General features: G+C 43.3%; 1 pseudogene; it reads right to left on the bottom strand.

Moving 5' to 3' along the window:
- Window positions 1-4,647: 4,647 nt before the first annotated feature.
- Window positions 4,648-10,182, bottom strand: LOC116906081 (annotated as a pseudogene).
- Window positions 10,183-16,470: the final 6,288 nt, after the last annotated feature.

A 16,470-nucleotide genomic window follows, 5' to 3' on the forward strand; every position in this document is an offset into this window, starting at 1 on the left:
ATCCCTTTGGTGTCCTGATTACAATTCCTGTGGATGTATACACAGAGCAGGGCTATGGGTCATATGGGAATTCTGCTTTAACTTGTGAGGAACTTCCTTACTGCTTTACCTAAAGACTGTGCCAAGTTCTATCCCCACCAACAACTTTATGATAGCTATTCTAAAAGGTGTAAAGTGATATCTCACTAATTTTCTTGATTTCCCTGGTGATGTAGATCATTTCTCGTCCACTTCTGTTGGGCCCCCTCTATTCCAGTCACTTTCCAGTCAGCTTATTTTCTTTCTCACTATTAAGTTACTTTAGCTTCTTATGTTTAGAACATTTGTTCTTTTATCAGCTGTCTTCTCCCTGTCTGGGACGTCTCTTCACTCCGCTCCAGGATTGGCTGGCTGTTCAGAAGCCTTTACATTGCTATAAGCTAACTTGTGTCACTGAAATCCCCTTTTCCATTTTATTGGACGTTTCATGTGTGTACATAATGAATTTTAGTCTTTTCCATCTTTCCATTTCCTCTCACCGCCCCCGCCCACCCCTTTCCCACTGAATCCCTTCTTTCCAACATTCCCTACCCCTCCTTTCATGGCTTCTATTTCTGTGTGACCCCCTAGGAAGTTGTATACCAGAGCAAGGGCTACTTACCAGTAGATATGGCAGTGAGGAAAACGGCTATCCCACTCCCTAGCTATTAACTGCCATAGACCTTAGGGTGGACCCTCATCTGCCGTCCACCTTCCACAGTGACATACTGACTGGCATGTGAATGGATTTTCTAATGTATATCAGCATGAATTGAGCATGTGTGCATCCTGGGACATAGAAGTAGTGAACCATAGCTTGGCTACATTTGTTAGATATCAGTTTGAGCAGGTACTCAATGTTGTAATGTGGCATTAAAGAACTCTCCTTGAATAACCCCTTAACAGAAGGGTAATTTCTGCAGAGTACTTGGACAATATTTTGATTCACTAGTCTTATTGTTATCTAACTTATTCCTTTGCCAGTTACTGCTATAGACCTCACAGGGAAGGTTAAAGATGCTAATGAAACCCATAACCTACAGACATCCACAGGTCACTTCTTCTCTTCAGTCTGTTTCTTTAAGTTAATTCACCTGACGTGACACATTTATACAATCATGCAGCTCCCGCATGTACTCAAAACAAAGCTGCCCATTCAACTAATCAGATATACCCATGACAGGGATTGAAATCCGTGAGCAGCTGTCTTTAGGAAGAACAGTTGCCCTCCCCGCACCTGCAGCTCCTCTTTCCACAGTTTCAGTTTACACACAATCACTCGTAGCTTACAAGCAGTAAGCGGAAGATCTCACAAACACAGCGTAAGTTTTAACCTGCACGCTACTCTGAGCAGTGTGATAAAATCTGTACCATGCACTCCAACCCGCACGGGATACACGTTGTCCCTTTGTTCTTACATCTGTGCTGCATCTGTCACCTGCCCGTAATGGTTACTTTTCCTACTGCTGTGACGAGATACCTTTCCAAAGCATCTTACAGAGGAAGCAGTCATTTCAGCCCCCAGTCCCTCACATAGCCCTTCACAGTGGGGCAGCCTTGCTGGCAGAAGCTGTGGCAGCTGGCCCCACTGCATCCTGCTTAGGAAGCTCTGTTCCCTAGAGCTTTCGTTCAGTTGTGGGTCACCTTCCTTAGAGACAGGTCCTCCCACCTCAGCTAAGCCTCTCTGGGATTACTTCCACAGCCAAAAGTTTTCTCTTTTCTGTGTTTCTGAATCCTGCTACTCGTCTGTCACTTTAAAGCTTCCTCAGTTATCAGATTCACTGTCAGGGTGTCACAGAGCTTGTCTGTGGATAATTATAATATCACTTTAATAAAGGGCCAGAAAGCACAAGGGTTTATAATTGTTCTGTTTTATTATTAGCTATTGCTATTAGTACCTAACTCATAAATTAACTTTAGCATGATTGTATACAGGAAAACTCTATAGTTTATATAGCATCCAGTAAGTATTATGGTTTTTATTGGTACCCACTGGGGAGTGCTGGAGCATATTCTGGGTGGTTAAGTGGGGACCATTCTTACCTCTGTCTTAGAGCCAGAGGACTTATTCAAATCCAGTCAGGCCCTGGAGAGATGACTCAGGGGTCAAGAATACTGACTACTCTTTCAGAGGAACCAGTTCAATTCCCAGCACCACATGGTGATTCACACAGTCTATAACTCCACTTCCGGGAGGTCTAATAAAATATCATATTCTGACCTCCAGGGGCCCAGGCACACATGTGGTACACAGACACACATGTAGGCAAAACACCCCCATACACATAGAATATTATAATAATGATAATGACTGTTATTTCATTTTAAAACCCATCCAGGTTAAGGTTTAGGACATAACTTGACACTTTGGACATCTTCGGTGACTCTGGGCACTTCTGTGTGTTATGGTATTACAACTTGTAAAAGTGTATTATTTAAGTTTGTCCCATAGAAAAACTGATTTTTCAAATTATTGGTTACTTCTAAGCCTTCTAAATCTCGATTCTACATGAATAGGGTATTATCCTAAGAACAGTGAAACATCTAAGCCTCTAATAGGAGGTTTCAGCTCCTCAGACCCCATTAGCAGCTTGGCCTTACAAAGGGTGATCCTGACGTTATAGGCATTCCACAGATTTTGTTTAAGATCAGAGAAGTTGAAAACTAAAGCAATGGAGAGCCCACCAGACTTTGTAAGTACACCAGCAGCGTTGGCATTGAAACTGGAGTTGGTAAAAGAGGGTCATGACTAACACTGCTCCTTTGACAAGGGATTGGATGCTGAAACAAAGACTGGAACAGCACAAACAGGTCCAGTCTTCTTCCTAGTGCAAGAATAGATGTCCAGACGTGACGGCAGATTTAGACATTTAAATGGAACGTGAATAAGGGAGAGTTTTTGTTTTTGTATTTTCTAGAGGAAAGCTGGCAGTAAGTCCAGGAATTTCTCTGGGTGCCTGGGACTTCCTCCCATCAATACACAGACCCTACATCCTCTCCCTCACATCTCTAGTTACTTCTAAAGATAAACTACTTCAAACACTTTGACTCCGAGAGGGATGCGATGAATAAACATGTTTTCCTGCTTAGGAAAGGTATGGAGTCTCTGGGAAAGGGTCCACATTGTGCTGTAAGAAGGGTGTCCTGTGACTCTGGACGCCCCTCTGCATCCTTACAAGAAGGTGGTTATCAGACATCTTAGGATGGCTCATCCACGCCCACTCCCAGCATGCCCCTTCCTGGAGACCCCTTCCACAGAAGGTTGTACACACTGAATAATCTATCTCAGCTTCCTGTGATGCCTGTGCGTGTGTGTGTGTGTGTGTGTGTGTGTGTGTGTGTGTGTGTGTGTGTAGTGTGTACAAACACTGAAAAACTAAGACTTTTGTCATTTACAGAGTTGGATAAAAATCACAATAAATCAATCCTGACTGTTCACTCAACGATGTATTCAACAGTCATTAAACGTACAAAAACACTAGGTGCAAGATACAACGGTGGATGAAACTGGGATGGTAAGCATGGCCACACCCCAGCCCCCAAGTCTCTCTCAGGTTATTTTGGAAAACAGTTTATATTCAAAGGCTTAAATGGCTGGAAAAGAACCGAGAGGGAGTGCTTCGCAGTGTCCTGTGATGACTAAAGGAGAGAAGACCTCACAACGTTGCTGACTGCCTATGCTGACCCAAGAAAGGAATTAAGACCCTCTAGATACACAGAGAAAGCATAGGCTTTGGAAGAAGCATGGCCAAGCACATCTCTCACAGGGTGGAGGCCTTGCTTTCACTGCTAGATAAAAACTAGTCCCAGACACCAGTCCTTCATCCCCAGATGCCTCACATTTTTGCCACAGTTATTCAACCTCAAAACTCATGTTTGTCTCTTCCACCAAAACCAAGTCTCCCTTGGCCTTGTTCAGGCATTAAGTCAATCTTCAGTATCCCTGCCATTGACCTCAGGCTCCTTTGCCTAAGTCATTGAGTCATTGCCCCTCCTCCAAAACTGACTAGAGAAGAGAAAAATAGATATGGTCTATTCATCTTTTCTTTTCATTCACCCTGAAAAAAATTTAAAACTAACCTTGAGCTATTTGGGGACAACCATAATAAATCTTACATGAGAAAGTTAGAACCCCCATCAATCAAAATGGCAGTTTAATATGATAGAAAAAATGCAAACAGGCAAATACCTAGCAATTTGGTTGGTAAATTATAGTGCATTAACATGTAGTGCATCCGCATGTCAGAAGATTACTCAGCCCTAAAGAGACCATTAAGATGACTATGTGTGGCACACGGGAAAATAAAACACAAAATGATGAAGATATTATGCTTACAGAAAAATACAAACACTTGAAAATGACATTTGAAGTTTTAAGGACTAACTAAAGAAGAGAAATATTCACGTTTTTAAAATGCTACTCTGATTATCTTTGTGTGTGGGGGGGGGTTAGTATATTTTAAAGAGAGGTTGGCTGTGATCTGACTAGTTGCTGGATTCATAGTCAACACGTCCATTGTCCTTCACAGTCTATGGATGAAGGCAGCCCATGACCTCAAGGGTTCTGTGCTGCCCTCACTGAGTGAGGGTCCAAAACTCTCACATTCTATGTTTGTAGACCGGTTTGGTTCACAGGCGCTGATGTGAATGGACTCCCTGTCTACTTTTCAGTGTTTCAACTAACCATTCTATTGCTCGTCCAGGCCAGTGCCTTTGGTTGCCGATGTTTTAAAGATCTGCCACTTCCGGTCCTTCAGGGCGGGTAACCCAAGAGCATTTGCCATTTCCGAGGGTGTCACGGCCTGTTCCATGGCCTGCTTGTTTGCAAACACCACTAAAATGGCTTTTCTCAGCTCTTCTTCCTCTAATGTGGCAACTAACTCTGACCAGGAAATGCCAGTTCGGTCTCAGTCACAACTGTCAACGACTTAGATGACTGCATCTGTGTTTGAATAATAACATCTCCAGTATGGCCTGATACTTGTCTGTTCTCCTAAGTCCCAAACTTGGAATTTGAGATTTTTGTACGTCACTATCTCTACTTTAAATCCAATAGTGGGAATAGTAACAACTTCTCCAACCTGTAATCTGTACAAAATTGTCATTTTTCCAGCACCATCTAATCCCAAAATTAAAATCCTCATTTCTGTGGTTCCAAAGAGACTAGAAAAAGTACTTGAGAAAAAGCCATCGGTGATGAACCACTGTGCCCTCGCCGATGCTCAGAGACAGGCCGGGGCTCGGCAGCGACTCGGCAGCCTGGGCACCACCACCTCTGCTGCTCCCGGCCTTTGGTCCGAAGCAGACTCCTCCAAGCCTGGTCAGCCAGCATCTGCGACGTCGTGCACTCAGCGGTGGCAGGAGCCGAAGCCGAGTATCAGATTTTAACCAGAGCTGGAACACACCAGAAACACCATACGGCAAGTTGCTTATTGAAAACACCTTAAAGATTGTTTCACATCAACGCAAACAGCACTGTAAATTTTGTTCATAGCTAAATAATTTCCCACAGTGGTGAGGAATCCTAGCTTTTTAAAAACTAGTCATATATATATGGTACTATATATATCATATATATATATATACATATATGTAAGGTTTTTATGTTTTGAGCTACAGAGATAGTTCAGAGGTTCTTAGCATTCACAATGAGTAGTTCACACGCCTATAACTCCAGATCCTGGGCATCTAAAACCCTTCTGGCCTCCAAAGGCACTTCATACATGTGCACATACACTTACATACATGTATGCACATAATTTAAAGTAAAAATCTTTAAAGAAGGATATTTCGCCCTTCCATTATTATTATAAACACACTGCAATAGATAACCTTAGCTCTCCATACATATTAAATTTAATGTTAATAAATACTTCCAAATGAATAAATAATTTCATGTTCTCTTTTTTTCTACATCCCATACATTTAAGAAGCTTTAGAAACTCACTTTAGTTTTGCTATTACAGATAAATCACAATGGACATCCTCAGTAACTCAGGCGTCAAGGGGAAGTGTCATTTTGATTAATCGTGACTCTAGCCCTTTTAGGGCTGTCTCAACAAAGCCCCTAGCAGTTTACAGAATTCTGCAGAAATAATGAAATAAGAAAAAAGATACCAACACTGCCTGTGCTTAGCAAAGCCTTTCTGTCTGGAGGCCCCAGTGTTGCAGTTGGAGCTGTCAAGAGAAGAAACTGGAGGTCAGCTTTTCTGTCAACAACCATGTGAGAGGGCCTGTGAGGGCCCTGTACACAGCTGCTGCTCAAAGCACACACACATCAACTGACGCTGTCACGCTGTCCCCCAGGGGTGACCTATGTACGTACTGTGCGTCTTCTTCAGGCTCCTCATCATTTGTCCAGTGTCAGCAGATTTTACCTTGCCCTCAAGCTCTGAGAGAGCACCAGTTCTGGTGTTTGTTCCTCTGCACGCTTCGAGAGTGACAAAGGACAGCTCCTGTGCTGACTCTCACAAGTCTCCATCCAAGTCTGTGGCACCAACATCCTGTAGGAACTGACCAGGAGGGTTTCGTTGTGCAAGCAAGGACAGGAAGTCCTGGGGATTTAAAAGAGAGCTTCCCTTTCTGCGTGGTACCATCGGTTCATTTGCCTATGACAAGTTCACGTGTTTCAATTTGTGACTCTCGGTATAACACTTGCATGTTAATAAGGTGAAAACGAAGAATGTTTTCAAGGTTTCAGATGTTTATCAGCTTATCCACGCTTTAATTGCCTAAGGCCCAAAAAGAGACAGAAAAGCAAAGGTTTGCTGGGCAGCTCTGGGCAGAACAGTGCCTTAGAGGTGAGTCCTGATGCCAACAGAACTTATGAACTGGACCAGCATTTCCAGGTCCAGAGTCTCACATGGTCCTTTTAAATGGTGGGCATCACTGCACAGAATGACGGGCAGGCCAGATGTCTGCAGCCTCGCTTGCACCCCTCACTCAAAGTCCAGTGTTGGGGACAAGCACTCATTCTCAGCTCACCCACACGGAAGACTGAGTATTGTTTCCTGTGGCAGCCCAAGGCCAAAACAATGCTGTGAACAAAACCAGGGGCTGTCCTCCTCCGGGAGTCTGCATCCCAGGTGCCTGGCATCCAAATATACACATAGAGGACTGTAAGAAAACGTTATAACCGAAAAACTAAACTGGAAAAATCTTAACAAGTCAGGGGGGTTATGCCGACATCCTCGTCCTCATGAAGTTTCCTTATAGTTTTGTAAAATGTTCCCATGGGAAATCGGTGGAGAGTTCAAGAGATCTGTCTGTGTTGTTTGTATCACACCTATCTCAATCAATCCACAAATGTAAAGGGAGAGTCAAGGTTTATATCGGGCTGCCACAGAAGGATTTACCGAAAAGGCAAGAGAGCGAAGTCCTGAAATAGAGGACGGAGCAAGGCGTGACACAACTCAAGATCCACGTGCACTTGATAGAGGGACCAAAGAGCCAGGTGGGCCAGCTGCAGAGCCTAAGGGACAGTATCGATGAGGAAGGAGGGTGGTCAGAGAGGGACAGGAGGACAGGTAGAATGAGGGCACACACTGTAGACCTTGGCATCCATTTTGAGAGACAAAGGGACAGCGCGTCATTATAAGGACCACCGTATCATCCTAAGACAGTAAAAGCAATAGGTGGAGCATAGACTCAGGAGGCAAGCAGCATCTGCTTCATTAATTCAGACCAGGAAACATGTCTCTCCCGCCTGAAACCCACCCATCTAGTGACTTTTCTGATTCTCTAGATTTTTTTTTTCTGAGTCAGAGTGTTGTGTGCTTGGATTATAATCGTGAGCGCTGGCATGGTTGGCACATATTCAAAAAAAATTTTTTTTGTAGCATGACCCCAGCCAGTTCTGAGGCTGAAGAGGGTTTCTTTTTTCCCAGTATGCTTTTATACCACTTTAAGTAGATGCCAAATGATAAGATCGGCTCCGGGCCAAGGAACAAGCAAGGCAATAAACAAAATCCCACAAACACCTTTCTGGGGACTAATCAGGATGACCAAGACAAAAGGACTGTGGCACGCCTCACCTGATCAGATACTTTTAGTTAATCAGGGTTGGCTTGTAGTTCAGTTGGTGGAGTGTTCACCTAACATGCACAAGACCCTGGGCTCAAACCCCAGCACAGCATAAACTGTATCTGGTAACACAGGCCTATGATCCTAGCACTTGGGACATGGAGGTAGGAAGACCAGGAGTTTAAGTCACCCTCACCTGCACAGGGAGTTTGATTCCAGCCTGTAACTCTCTTTGAGTGAGACCCCCTCAAAACAAACAAACAAAAATCCTAAAGTATCTTAGGCTTATGAATGATTTTGAGTGCATGTCCTGTATGTATGTCCTGTATGTCTGTGTGTGCCCCACATGTATACCTGGTGCCCTCAGATGTGAGAACAGGGCATCAAATCCTCTAGAACTAGACGTACAGATGGCTATGAGCCGCCGTGTAGGTGCTGAGAACCAACCTGTGTTGTCTGCAGTAGCAGCAGCACAGAGCTGGCTGAGCCATTTCCGCAGCCTCCTAAAACTCTCTTTTTAATAGAACATTTCCTAATCCAGGAAATTGTAAAATGAACACACCAGCACTGAACATAAATAGGCTCTCCCGTTGCAGTGATGGCTACCAAAGCCAGAGAATATCAGGACACCGCGCTCCTTTGAAATACCAACAAGTTTCTCCTATTCCCAGAGGCCTTTGTAAATTCTGAGTAAAACGATTGTAATTTTTTCTGTTGCAACACTACTTCCTGAAGTTAGTATTTGGGGTGTGCTATATGACACGCGAGTGTCTGTGCAAAAAAATGAAAGATAAAGAAAAGACTCTCTTATGAATCCTATCTTTCTTCAAGGAGCAAAATAACTCCAAAGATCACGTAGGACATGAAGTGACAGCTCTACATTTATTTATTTATTTATTTATTTATTTATTTATTTATTTATTTATTTTGAGGTGGGATTTCACTATGTACTCTAAGCTGGCTTTGAGCTTCTAAACCTCTTGCCTCAGCCTCCCAAGTACTGGGGTTAGAAACAAGTATCACATGCACACCATGAATTTTAAGTTAATATGTTCTTTATAAGGTAGACTTCAGAATCAAATATTGTTTTATTGTGAGTTTGCCATTCGTTTTATTTAAAACTTTAATATATTTAAGTTAATTTGAGGATTCCCAATTTTATTAGCATGTAATAATTCATTTTTATATTATATTTATTGTTTACATTTATAAATGTATACTTTACCTCATATGCCTTTTATGTGAAATATATTAAATATGTTGCTTTTTGGGATTCATATTTTATGCTTTAAGATCTAGCCATGTAATACCATCACTAACTCTTACACATTCGTGTTGTATAAAATGAAGAGACGCACTGGATAGCTCATCTAAAAATGCTGACATCACTATGTGTGCAGTCCATTCCCACTTGTGGTTCCACAGCTCAAGAGGCTGAAGAAGGAAGGTTGCGAGTTTGAGGTCAGCCTGGGCTCCATAGCAAGACAGTACCGCAAGACAAAAGACTGAACAAAGCTCCCCACCCTCATGAAGGCTTTCTTCAGTATGATTCGTAATGCCCTCATGAGTGCTTTCTTCAGTATGATTCGTAATGCTCAACGCAAATTTGGAGGAATAGAATCAGATTTAAAACACAAAACCAAAAAATTAGAAAAGGTATAAATTGGTAAGACTTTCCTGTCCAGCCATGACTGAGAGACTGGTATCTGAACAATACTTTGGGAACAAAAAATATGAAATTGAACAAAATATTCAGACGGACTGTCTCAGATGACGGGCTGGCCCCTGCACCGTAGTACCGTGATCCTCAGAACAAGAACTGGGACCTCTAAGAATGGAACAAACGAGGTGAAGCCACGGCCATCTTGCCTTCCGTCTGGGAAGCACACTCCAGGGTGAAGGCAGGAAGGAGACGGGAAACACAACAGGGTGGCCAAGGCCAGGGAGGAGGTGCTCGCATTCACGGCATCAGAAACTCTGGAAGTCTGCAGCCAGCGTCTCTAAGAAAGGAGGCGAGAGGGAGGCAGGAGAGAGGGCCCATTGGCTACAAGCACTTGCTGCTCTTGCAGGGGCCCCAGGCTTGGCCCCCAGCACCCACATGGTGCCCTGTACCCACTGGAACTCCAGCTTCAGAGGATTCATGTCCTCGGCTGGCCTCCATGGGTACCAGCTACACACGCGTGGTACACACATGTACATTCAGGCAAAACACCCACACACATAAACTAATAAAATAAAAATCTTAAAAGACACACATTGTAAAACACAGTGTCTCCATGGAGATGAAAATGAAAAAAAGTATAATCAATAAACAATAAAAGATAAAGTGGAAATTTTAAACTCCTCAATTTAAAGAATGCAGAGTTAAAAGAAAACAGCAAAATGACAGACCTAATCCAAAGTAAACCAGTAACTACACTCATGCCAACATGAGGTTAAAAAGCAGAGGTTTTTAAATGAGGGGGTTTTTTTTGTTTGTTTGTTTGTTTGTTTTAAGAATAATCTAGGGGTTTGGAGATTTAGCTCAGTGGTAGAGCGCTTGCCTAGCAAGCGCAAGGCCCTGGGTTCGGTCCCCAGCTCCGAAAAAAAGAAAAAAGAAAAAAAGAAAAAAACAGAATAATCTAATTGCTTGCTCTTGACAAAGGTGCTCATTAAGGAACACCTAGGCTGCTGAAGACGAATACCGTGACTGATTACAGAAAGACTCCTTTAGAATCTCCTCTCCCCAAACTCCTTCTACTCTCTTCAGGTAACACTGTCTCAGTGAATCAAAGAAAGTGGACTTTCTCAACTTTCTTGTTCTTTTGAGACAGAGTCTCACTGTGTAACCCAGACCAGCTTCAAACTTCCCAGGCTCCTTCCTCAGACTGCCTCAGACTTCGGAGTCAAAGGCGATATATGCCGCCACACTCTGCTTTATCTTACTGAGTCTAAATACATAAATTTGCCTACATCTGTCTCAATCTGTCCTTACTCGTTAAGATAAAGAAGCGCACTCCTGAACGAAATTAACCTCGATACCTATACTTCCATTTAGAGGTATCCCTTGGCCAAGCCTTTCACTCTCGCTCTGCTCTTGGGGACTTAACATCCTTCCCTCTGCCTACGGTCTTGTCCAACCCTCCTCACTGGTGGGCATCTGAGGAAGGTCACCCCAAGAACTTGCAAAAGCTCCCAGCTGCCTGAGCACATGTTTTGAGACACGGTATAAACGAGAAACAAATTTCTACTGTACTCAAGCCACAGAATCTTTGGGCTTCCTTGATGGTGGTTTATTTAGCCTCCCCGCACTAATACAGATGCTATTTTAACCTTCAACCTCGCTCTCAATATTTTTCTCTACTTGAAATACACTCTAGCCTGCCTCTTGTCCATTATCTTCCCACTCTGTGACAGGCTGATTGTTAATGTTTCTCCTATGCTGATCCCTGTCCCCGGCAACCCCCACACCTCCAAAATCCTGCCCCTGTGAGTGTGCTCCATGCAACCTTAGAGCAGTTTTTAGGCTTAGAATGAGAGGAGTCCCTTGACAAACCTGATGCCCTTGGAGAAAGAAGAAGAATCAGTCCAGCTCCTGCCCTTGCTGAGGACAGAACAGCAGACTGTCCCAAGCCTGGCACTGCCCTCTCCACAGACTGAATCTAATGGGGCCTCGAGAGGGGAATCACTTAAGCCAGTAGGCCTATGAAAGCTTATATTATAGTAGCTTGAGAAGACCAGCACATCTCTGGCATTTCTATTGCCTCCTCAGCCCTCACCTCCTCCCTTTCTTGGTTTTTGACTTTTAGAAATAGAACCATAGTTGTTTCAGTTTTTAGTAGAGGAATCACAATTGTAGTCACTGTAATGATCGAGTTAGGCTAGTCTGTATAGCTGTCACTTCGGATATTTATCACTTCTTTGGACTGAGATTTAAATCTCCCTTTAGCCTCCTAGACTTTGAATTTAAATGAAAAGAACACAGTTCTTGTAACACCTCACTCTCTCAGCCCCATTCAAAATGGCCTCCTTCCTGCCCCAACATTAACCAGGACCCTGAACCTAACTCAGGACATTCACACAAGGAAAGTCTCCAGCCAGCATAAACTCGGAGATTTCTGCCAGTCTTTGTGTCCATTATCCTTTGCCTACTATTATGAACTTTCCTGATGCACTATTGTTCGGTAAGTGACAAACACTGTAGTAATTCAGCTTACAATTTATTTATCTATTTCTCTTACTAGACTAAGATCTTGGAGTCCACATACTAACCTGAGGCAATCTCACTGCAGGCATGAGTGAATACTCTCTCCAAATAATGATTTCAATAAATTCTTCAATAAATTGTCTTCAATAAATTTTCCTAGTCAGTAATTGTAGGCAAGACTAACAAGTGTCTTTATGCCTCTACCTTTTCACCAGCAAAATCGCTGCTTGTCTTGTTACCACACTGGGTATTTAAGCATATAAAAATAATTGGTGTTAGAGATTAAAACTGGAAATGGGATCTTATTTGGGTAAGTTAGTGAACTACAGAATCAAATAAACACACATGGTTTGTGGCTTAAACACAGTAGTTCATTCCTTGTTTACATGATAGTTCACAATACGTGTTTAAGGCAGCTGGGCCTCCAGGAAGTTTCCATTGCTTTTCTCCCAGTAACTTTGTTGAGAGGTAAGGGACTGGGAAGAGGTCAGTGAAAGAACACAACATTCCAGTCACAAGTAGAGAATACATTCAAGAAATTTGTTGTAGATATCTGCAACTATCATTAATGTGTGATATTTAAAGTAAAGTATAAGACCGTGCCTGAGTTAGATGTTTTACAATGAATACAAATGTCAAACACCACGGTGTTTACCATAAATGAACATAATTTAACTCAGTTAAAAATAGCCCCATAGAGCCAGGCAGCGGTGGCACATCCCTTCAATCCCAGCACTCAGGAGACAGAGGCAAGCAGATATCTGTAAGCTTGAGGCTAGCCTGGTCTACAGAGTGAGTTCCAGAATAGCCAAAGCTACACAGAGAAACCTTGCCTTGAAAAAAAAAATTACCATCATCATCCCAAAGAAGCCCATTTACCCAAGTCTGCAAAGTGACAGGACAGAAAGATGTCTCCCATGATCCAAGAAAGAGGCCTTTGGCAGAAGGTGTGGCCTCTGCTAGAGTTTGCCTCAGTTCCCTCTCTATTTGCTGAGGTTACTGCCCGACAGCAGCGGCTCCAGACATGACTTGGCTCCCAGTTTCTGAGAACTCAGTCAAGAAAGGTGTGGCAGAGCGGGGAGGCCCTGGGCAGCAGGCGATTGAAGATTTTGACAGATCTGGAAGCAAAGTATGGGACCAGAAGTCCAATGGGTTACTTTTAGGGGCCCACCTTTAGTGCCACACACCACAAGGCAAGTACCATACCTCCCAAAATAACACCACCATCTGCAACGGCTGTTCAAACACACGGAGGGGAGCCCTGTAGCCTTGAACCTTAGCAGACTTCGATCTTGAATTTGTAAGTCTTCAGAACTATATAGCTCAATGTCTGTCCTCTAAAAAATGTTAATGTTACAGAAATCATTTCTTGTTCTATTTCCCAAAATCTAGAAAGGAAGGACACCTGGGGGACCCTTTATTCACAGGCACATCACCTAGTCTCTTCCAATGACAATGCCTAAAAGTTCTAGGAACTAAAGGCTGATTTCCTTTGCAACAAATCCATTTCTAACTATTTATATGCTAGCTTCAGTCCTTCCTACTCCTTAGAATGGCAGGTATGTGCCTGAAGCCACAGGTTTCTCCGGAATCAGAAGGAGACAGATTGGCATCACAATCTTGACTGGCTTGTCACTTCTAGAGGAGCCTCTCCTTGAAGTGCACTCCAGGTGAGAGTTGCTCTGTCTCGACCCCTTCAGAACTTAGAGCTGATGCTTCCCCCTTCCCAGCTCCAGGGCATGTAGTTTTCCTGGAAGTTTACTAAATTCTACCCCCAACTTTGTAAATTATTTAATTTAATTCTCTACAACTCACCCAATCTGTTTCCTGCCAAAACCCTGATTTCTCAAAGTAATGTCACAGAGTTCTAATACTAAAATAGAAACCAGAAATTTCTCAAAAAAAAATCTTCCACCAAAAATATAAGTAGCACCCCTTCCAGGCTATGCTTATAAGCTGCATCTGCCACATACTTAAACCACAGAGTAGCTCCCAGTATTTTAAAGGCATCTGGGAACTAATGTTCCCCATAAACACATGAGAAAAGTCTAGATGGCAATAGAGAGGAGGAGGAGGAAGACACAAGCAAACGTCTTAGAATATGTCAGTGACTTTTCTGCTGGCTGTGCTGAGATACTATGACCTTTCCTTGGTGTAGAAGGAAGAGTTTATTTGGGGCTTGTGGTTTCAGAGGGAGAGTCCATGACCATCATGATAGAGCACATGGTGGCAGCAGGCAGGCAGGCCCTAGAGCAAAGCTGAGAGCTTACAGCTAAACCATAAGCAGGAGGCAGAGACAGAGCCTGAAGCTGACATGGGCTTTGAAACCTCACATCCCTTTCCCAGTGATGCACCTCCTCCAACAAGGCTACACCTCCTAATCCTGCACAGTTTCACACCTAAGGACCAAGCATTCAGATATACCAGCCTACGGGAACTGTTCTCATTCAAACCGCAACATTCCACTCCCTGGCTCCCATAGGCTTTTGGCATATCATAATACAAAATGCATTTCAAAGTCCAAAAGTTTCTTCTGAGATTTCAGAGGGTGAATCCATTCAAATATATGGACTCTTGTTCTTACTCAAACCACAGAACACTCAAGTCGCTTCTATTTTATCATGAAAATGTAGCCAATCCCATCCCGATGGTCTGCTCCTTCAACAGCTAACCTGCATCTGCTGCTCAGACCTAGGACATATCTCTCCGGCTTCCAAGTTATCATCTACGTAGGTCACTAGAGAGAGTCTACCGAGGAAGTGTGTCATCATGGACATGAAAATTTGAGCCTATAGCAAACAAGACATCCCCCACCCCGACAAAGAAACTGGAACTGTTGAACAAATGATCGGAAGGGAAGTAGAGACACTGTTGATTAGCTGGGATCAGTGCATTTCACACAGTCCACCAGCGTCATCCTAGATAGCCTGGAGTCTATTCTGAGACAATGTTAAGCCTCCAGACACACAGTGTCTCTCTGCATGCACTCCCCATCTCTAACCTGACCAGCGCTTCCCATGTGAACAGCAATGACAAAAATAAGCCTTTGGTTTTAACATTTGTTGCAGGGATATTAAACATTGTGAACAAATGAAAAAATTGATAAATGAGTAAATGTCTCCTTGGGATCTTATTTCACTATCACTCCCAAAGTAGAGTTTTAATTTGACCAGCTTGAATACCATTTTATGTGGAGAAAAAAAATACTGAAAACATCTTGAGGTCACACTCTGAGAAGAAGTGTAATAAACCATTGATAAGACCCACAATTTCTCCATTCTAACTCCTCACATGGCCCCCTCACTCCCTCTTTGTGTCATGACCCCTTTTTCTTTCTTATTGTTGCAAACGTGATACTCATCCATGAAATTCTCAAAAGAAAATGACGTGTATAACTTTACTAGCTCTTACATTCCTTACAATCCCTGTACCTCACATGGATCTGGGAGATGCTCCTCCCCACCCCTGCTAAGCTATTGGCTGGTAGGTACGATGGATTCCCGGAGCAGTAGTCATTGTCTTCAGTTGTGCACTCACCAAAGACAAGGAGCACACCAGACTCCAATGGGTTGGGACACAAAAGTCCCTACACCCACAGATCACCAGGGAAACCAAGAATGGTAAGCACGTGGAGTTGTCTTTTCAAAACCCGTTTTCCACTCAGAAGACTGGGAGTGGGTGTGGTTAATGACCTGGTGACCTTCGCTATCTGTAGAGCCTGACCTACCCAAATCCCCCAGAATGGTTGCCCAGGCTCTCCCTGTTGTTATAAAAATATAAAAAATAAAATTAAAAAAAAAAAAAGGTATCTTTTACCCGCTCTATGTTCAGCACCGCAGTGCCCCAAGACATCTGCTGGATATTTGCCAGAAGCGCACATTCCAATTCCGTGGCGGCCCAGACTAGCTACGGCACACTTTCCTACACTCAAACTGCCACATGAGAGAACACACAACACAATAACCTCTGATCCAATTGATAAGATATAATTGCCCACCTAAACATACAAAGCCCTGTACACATCCATCCCTAAAAACATTTACAACAACCTGTAAAGGTACATCGTGGAATCTTAACGTCAGCCTCCATGTTGTCCCCGGCTACTCTCCCTCTCCTCCTCTTCCTTCAAACTTTTCTCCCGCCCATCCTTCCTTCCTTGTTCCAGCCTCACCTGTGACATCATCCCACACTCCCTCCCTGCATCTTTACCTTTACTGTTGTTACTCGTCAAGAGAACCCATCCT

The sequence above is a fragment of the Rattus rattus genome, chromosome 7 (assembly GCF_011064425.1).
Source record: "Rattus rattus isolate New Zealand chromosome 7, Rrattus_CSIRO_v1, whole genome shotgun sequence".
NCBI lineage: Eukaryota > Metazoa > Chordata > Mammalia > Rodentia > Muridae > Rattus > Rattus rattus.